Source organism: Chelonia mydas, chromosome 9 (genome assembly GCF_015237465.2).
Source record: "Chelonia mydas isolate rCheMyd1 chromosome 9, rCheMyd1.pri.v2, whole genome shotgun sequence".
Classification (NCBI taxonomy): Eukaryota; Metazoa; Chordata; order Testudines; family Cheloniidae; genus Chelonia; species Chelonia mydas.
Window position 1 is genome coordinate 99,506,223 of NC_057855.1, and position 6,888 is coordinate 99,513,110.

The window sequence follows — 6,888 nt, forward strand, 5'->3', positions numbered from 1 at the left end:
AGCTTGTCGGGGAGGTTGACCGCCTGTGGGTCCTCATAGCTGGGCTTTCCAATGAGCATGGAGGAGGTTCACGCCAACAAAGCCTCTGCAGCCACCTACCAGTTCTGTACTACCCGTTGCCCAAACTTTCCGAACTGCATGCTGCTAGGGCCTTGGTCACACTACTTTTATCTTCCAAATTATGGATGCTAATGTGTAACGATAACATTTGTACCTCACGTTGGCTTGGCTTTTAGTTTACAGCTGTTTGGATTTCCTAGTTTCCAGGCTCCCAGAGGTAAGTGGATTTTGTTTTCTAATTTTCATATTGAAATTAAGCTGGTCAAATGAATCCTTTATAAATGTTTTTGTGACTTGAATCCTTTTTCTGTTCATGTGAATCATTTTGAAGCTGATCTTGATTTTTATTAAGGTGCGTGTTCTTTGTAAGAATTCACCAAATAGTCAGTGGATGAACTACTGTCAGTTTACAGGCTAGTGACAAACTGTTCTCTTCAAATATTTGATCTTTGGAGTGTGTGTTCTTGGTCACTTAAGTCTCACATTACTGTTTTTGTCATAATCCGAGAGTAATGCCAAGCCAAGGAAAAGGAAATAACACACTTTCTGGCACAAACGTTTGGATAAACATCTTTGATTTGTGAACAGTTTTTAAAGAAGTAACAACAAAATAAACCTCGTGATTCTATCGATGAAAACATTTTGGAAGTTTTAGTAATATTCACCAGTTCTAATTAGTGACAAAAAGTTATAAAAATGCATTTTAAAGTAGCTTTGTGCCCAGCATAAAATATTAAATGGCTGATGCACATTGCTAGTATTTGCTGTTGTGTACTTGTGCAGGGGTGTAACAGGCAGTTACTGCCCCGGACTGGAAGCCCTGCCACCTTAGAATCATAGAATATCAGGGTTGGAAGGGACCACAGGAGGTCATCTAGTCCAACCCCCTGCTCAAAGCAGGACCAATCCCCAATTTTTGCCCCAGATCCCTAAATGGCCCCCTCAAGGATTGAACTCACAACCCTGGGTTTAGCAGGCCAATGCTCAAACCCCTGAGCTCTCCCTCCCGCCCAACACACCCCAACAAAGAGAAAACGAGTAGCAAGTTCAGACCTGCAGGGGAGGGCACCCAGAATCAGCTACTGGCAGAACCAACAAGAATTGGTCCTCCTCTAGCAACTAGAAGGGCTGGAAATGGGCAGAAGCCATTTCTGGGTGAAGCTGTGGCAGGGGAGGAAGGATTTCTTCTGTCTTTTATCCAAGAAACCCAGCCTGGACAGTGGCCAAACTGTGACTGCACCTTTTTAATTAGGCCACCAAAGGACTGCTGTTCTAGGCTATGGAATGTAAAGCCCAGGTGTGGCCATCTTGAGTTAAATATTGTTTGCTGTAAAATTAAGGCAGCTCACTTCACGAGACACTCCACTGACTCAGGCAAACCTGTGGTAACAGGTTCTGGAAGCGGGATTTCTCACACAAGAGCAGGCCTTGGCTGAAACCTTTCGGCTGGTCCTGGAGGAGCAAGGGAGAGGCCCAGTGGGCTGCCCGGCAGCAGCAGGCTGTATGTCTGGAGCTGATTCAACATTGGCAACACCCCCAGTAGCAAAAGTTTCCGTTTCAAGAGGTGGTGCTCCAGTGGATTGTCACTTAATCTGTCTGTGGAGCACAAGGTTCTGGCCTGGCCCTTTCCAAGCTGGAGACAGCTGATGACCCAAAGGCATACCTGCTGAGGTTTGAGTGGGTAGCTGTACGGCACAGTAGGCTAAGGAAACTTAGACCGCACAGCTTGTACCTTTCCTGGCCAAGGAAGCCCAGGCCACTTACTGGGCCTTAGACAATGAGGTGCCCAAAGACTATGACAATCTAAAGACTGCTATCCTTGAGGTGACAGAGGTATCTCAAGAGGCCTATTGCAACCAATTCCAGATGGAGCCTTTTGCTCCCAGATCACACCACAGGCTGTTACCCAATGTCAGAAAAATTCCATCCCACAGTGTGATGGACATTATATTCTATGGTATTAGGACAAGAGTTGGACATATTTCAGCTGGTATTCATATTGGGTTTGACAACATAACCCCAGCTCACTGGTGGCTGCCATCCAAACAGCCAAGAACTCTCTGGCTGTAGGTTAGCCCAATAAGGTTGATTGGCCCAGGACAAATAGCCCACAGGCCCAGACATCAGAGGAGCCACTTTGGCCAACCAGTGAGAGCCCATGAAGCTCTTAAAACCCCAAGAGCAAGGGACAGTCATCCCCTGGACCCTACAAGGTGACCTGAGACAGATAGATAAACAGGAGAGACCTACCCAGGCACTAATAGAGGACTACCCAAAGGTATGACCAAAAACTGATAACGTGGGTTCACCTAGCAGCTACATAGTACGTTCTCATTGTGAGAAGCCAGGACATATTAGTTGGTGCTGCCCTCTTATTAAATGCAGTTACATGAGGCAAGGGGTCATAGAACTCTGCCACCTCTCATCCCAGACCTGACATCTGTTACCAGGCATACATAGCTCAGTGAAACTCGGGGGGGAAACACTGTAGGAGTGTTTGGATTCAGGGTGTTTTCACATGCTAGTTATGGCAATCTTACTGGACCCCGTAGTCCTCCACTGTGATGACCTAGTGCATGTTACTGGCATCCATGGGGATGTCCGCTTCTGTCCCACCGCCCAGGTACTGCTGAGTAGGGGAGGACCCAGATTAGCAGGTGTGAAGAGTTTTTTTACCCGGGAAAGTGATAACTGAGACGGACTGGCAGCATTTCCCCTCTCTACTGCCTCCTCACTCAGGCCTTCTGTGTAGCCCTGAGTCCATACCCGACCAACTGGGCGTCCTCTTTCCAATTGCAAACTTTGTACTTTTCGGAAGGGCTCTTGACCTAGAAAAGCCAGAAGCAATGATGGGAACCCTGGAAGGTTGGTTACAAGGTGGTCTTGTAGAAAAGACTGAATCTGAGGAATACTCTCACACCCCATAGGAGTTCTCCAAACCCCCTGACCAAGATGACCCACCATTCAACCTGGACTTGACACTGTTGGCTGTCTCCAATCTAATGCATGGACAGAGGGAGGGAGACCCCCTGGGAAAGCCTTATGCCCAGGTGGTGGTAATCAATGGTACCATCACCCACAGGCCTCCCAGTTCCCCAGCTTTGAGATACAACATGGCTTGCTGTGTGGAGTCAAACAGGACTGGCAGACAGGGGAGGTGCACCTCCAGTTCTTGGTGCCAGCTGGAGCTCAGAGGGAAGTCCTACGACTGACTCACTCAGTACCCTCCTCCGGCCACCTGGGAAGGGACAAAACCCTGAGATTGCTGGACAGGTATCCACAAAGAGACAGATAACTTGTGCTTCCTGCCCCAAATACAAGCAAGTGGTACCCAAAGAGGCCACCCAGGTACCCTGGGAAAAAAGTGCAAGGGAACACTAGAATGTCCTAGTTGTGATAGACTGTGCCACCCGCTACCCAGAGACTATTTTTTTATGCCCCATGACCGCCCAAACGATTGCAAAGAAACTAGTACAGGCCTTTTCCCAGGTAGGTTTGCCCACCAAGGTCTTCACTGACCAAGGAAACCAATTCATTGCCTATTTACTACAGGAGATCTGGTAACTCCTTAAGAGTCAAATCTCAGTCTGTCGCCCCCAGATAGATGGGTTTGTGGAAAGATTTAACCAGACCCTAAAGAACACATTAATTTTGTTTTGTTTTGGTTTTGGTTTTTTTGGTAAATCAAATCCCAAAGCTTAGGACCAGCTTCTATCACTAATTCTCTTTGCAGTGCAGGAGGTGCCACAAGCATTGACAAAGGTCCCCCCCTTTGAATTATTGTATAGCTGACCACGCCAGAGAATCCTTGATCTCTTTAAGGAGGCCTGGGAAGAACAACAATCCTGCTCCCAAAATGTACTACCATACGTTCTGCAAATGTGGGAACTTGTGGGACAATTTGTCTGAGAAAATGTTCTACAAGCCCAGCAGACCAAAGCCTGATGCTACTGTGATGCTCTGTATCTCGGGGGAATACCCTGCACCCCCATGTTCATCCTTATAATATGATTGTGTGGTATCCAATGAAAAGTTTGCCATGTCGGGTGTCTTCGGAAGGCTCATGATGCACTGAGCATTGTTATAGTAATGTTATAGGTTGTAATTTCATATATATACTTATGAGGCTAAAAATGTGTCCTCATGGCTTAAAACAAGCTCAGGCAAAACTCTCCAGGAGCAGAGGGGAAGTTCACACCTCATCAGGGCATGTATGGGACAAGCCCAGCCCAACCTCACAGGAACAAAAGACACTGGCCTAGACAGCAACAAAGGATCTGTTGGACTCTCGAGTGAGTCACCCCCCCCTTCCCTTGGTTAGTTTGGGACTAAGATGAGGTAATGCTCACCTGACTCTGAAGAGGGGGGGGCAAAGCCAAGAGGGAAGAAAACATGATAGAAGGGAGAAACGTTTGCCATGCTCTTCCTCTCTCTCCCACCTCCATCTACAGACACCACCACCAAGGGACTGAAGCGCTGATCAAAGGGGAGAGCCTGGCTGAAGGGCAACCAGCCAGCCTGTGGTGAGAAGCATCTAAGTTTGTAAGAGCACTGAGTGTTACGATCAGCTTAGAATGTGATTTGCTTTTATTTCATTTGACCAAATCTGACTTGTTGTGCTTTGACTTATCACTTAAAATCTATCTTTTGTAGTTAACAAATTTCTTTATTCAACCTGAAGCAGTGTGTTTGGTTTGAAGCATGTCAGAGGCTCCCCTTGGGATAACAAGCCTGGTATATATCAATTTCTTTGTTAAATTGACAAACTCATACAAGCTTACTGGACACTGCAAGTCGGAGGTTCCTAGGGTTGTGTCTGGGACCGGAGATATTGGCTAGTGTTATTCGGTTGCACAATCCAAGCAGCGGCTGGCCAAAAGTGCTCACTCACATAGCTGGGAGCAGTTTACATGCCAGAGGCTGTGCGTGAACAGCCCGGAAGTGGGGGGGGTCTCACAGCAAAGCAGGGTAAGGCTGGCTCCAAGAGCCAATGATTGGAGTGACCCAGCAGATCTCCAGTCCAGATAACGCCAGAGTGGAACATCACAGCTACCACAAAGGGGTTAGGAAGACAGCATATCAGCCCAGGATTGTGGGCTGCTACTGCTCCTTGGCACACAAAGCAAACTCTGGGCCAAATGACAGAGTCCAGATGAAGTCATCTGGTGAGCTGGGCAGATGGCTATGAGATCCTTTATCCAAGAAAGAGAAAAGGGCAGGGACCTCATGGAAATCCATTTTAGAGCTGTGGTGAGTCCAGACTGGTGGTCACATTCGGTCCATGTGGCTTCCGTCCTACAATTGCTGGGGGCGGCTGCGCTCACAGTAAACCCCCAGAAATGCAAGTTTGGCATGCAAGAAACAAGATATCTTTGGTGTCTCTTGGGAAACGGCTAAATCCAGCCCCTTTGGGACGAGACAGAGGCCCTTAAAAAAGCTCTGATCCCTAATGCCAAAGAGGAAGTGTGGGCATTGCTTGGATTAGCAAATTATTACTCTTGCTTCATACCTTCCTTTGCAACCCTGGGCGCATCTTTGACAGACGTCTCAAAGGCATCAGCACTGAACGCGGTCTGGGAGGGTGAGGGAGCCTTTGATAAGATAAAGAACATTCTGTCTCAGTAGACAGTGCTCTGGTGCCCGGACTTTTTGCTACTCTTTGTTGTGCAAATTGATGCATCAGAATTTGGCCCGGGGCCTGTGACAGTACTGAAACAGCAGATTAACTTTGTGCTTTTCCCCGCAGGCAAAATATTTGTCCAGTGATGCAACAGAAGTGCCACTGCCAATAACTGCTTGGTCTATGACTTTGGGTCACGTAATCTAAACACTTAATTTCCAAGGAATATCCCTTGAATAACAGTTATTGTATTTATGGTCAAATAATACATGACTATATTTTTTTTCTATAATATCCATGTGCTGATCCCATCCAACTCCATTGCTGTTAATATTCTGCTGACCTGTGTTCTCTCTACAGTTTCATTTAGATGGAAATACAAGATTTTTGATGATAATGCAGACCAGTTGTCCATACAGTCGAGAATCATTTTTCTTCCAAACAGCAGATAGTGTTTGCCTTAACTCCTTAAGAATGAGGGTTTATACTGTCCTTCAAAAATAATAATCCTATCTAATGTAACTATAAACATTCCTATTAATAACATTTGCCTTTTTGTTGTTTATGACCAAGCTTTTGGCCTCAATTATACCATGTGACAATGAATTCCACAGGTTAATTAGACGTTGTGCAAAACTGAATTGTATCAGTTTTTTAAATCCTTTTTTGTCTACACCATAGTGAATGAAATGGTTCACCTGATAGTTATCAGATGTGTTTCTCTGTACAGCAGAGAAGGATCTTTTCAAATGAAAGGTGGTGTATAAAAATGCAAGATGTTACTTTTTAAGCATTATTTTTACCATTTTATAGCTGCATTTCAGGTTCTAACCAAGCCAAAATACGGAATTTCAGACTAGGTATTTTGGAAAAGTTGAATGTACAGTTTTGCTGTCTTCTGGAAAGCAAGCTGACATCACACACAAACAAGGGGTGGCTAGGCCCTTCCTCAAAAAATCTCTGGAAGACAACAAACTCTCCAGTTGCCTTCAATAGACAGGGAGCTTTCAGACAGGAGGATAACTGGTAAGGTGGAAAACAATATCCAGCTAAACTGGGATTTTACACTTTTATCTTTATCCGGCTGCACCTGGGTCTGCACTGGTATCTTTGGTGGTTGGCTTAGCAATGGACACAGGTAAGGAGCCCATCTTGTTTTATTTACCCCTCTCAGCAGCTTTTGGTGCCATTAACTATGTGGCATTGGT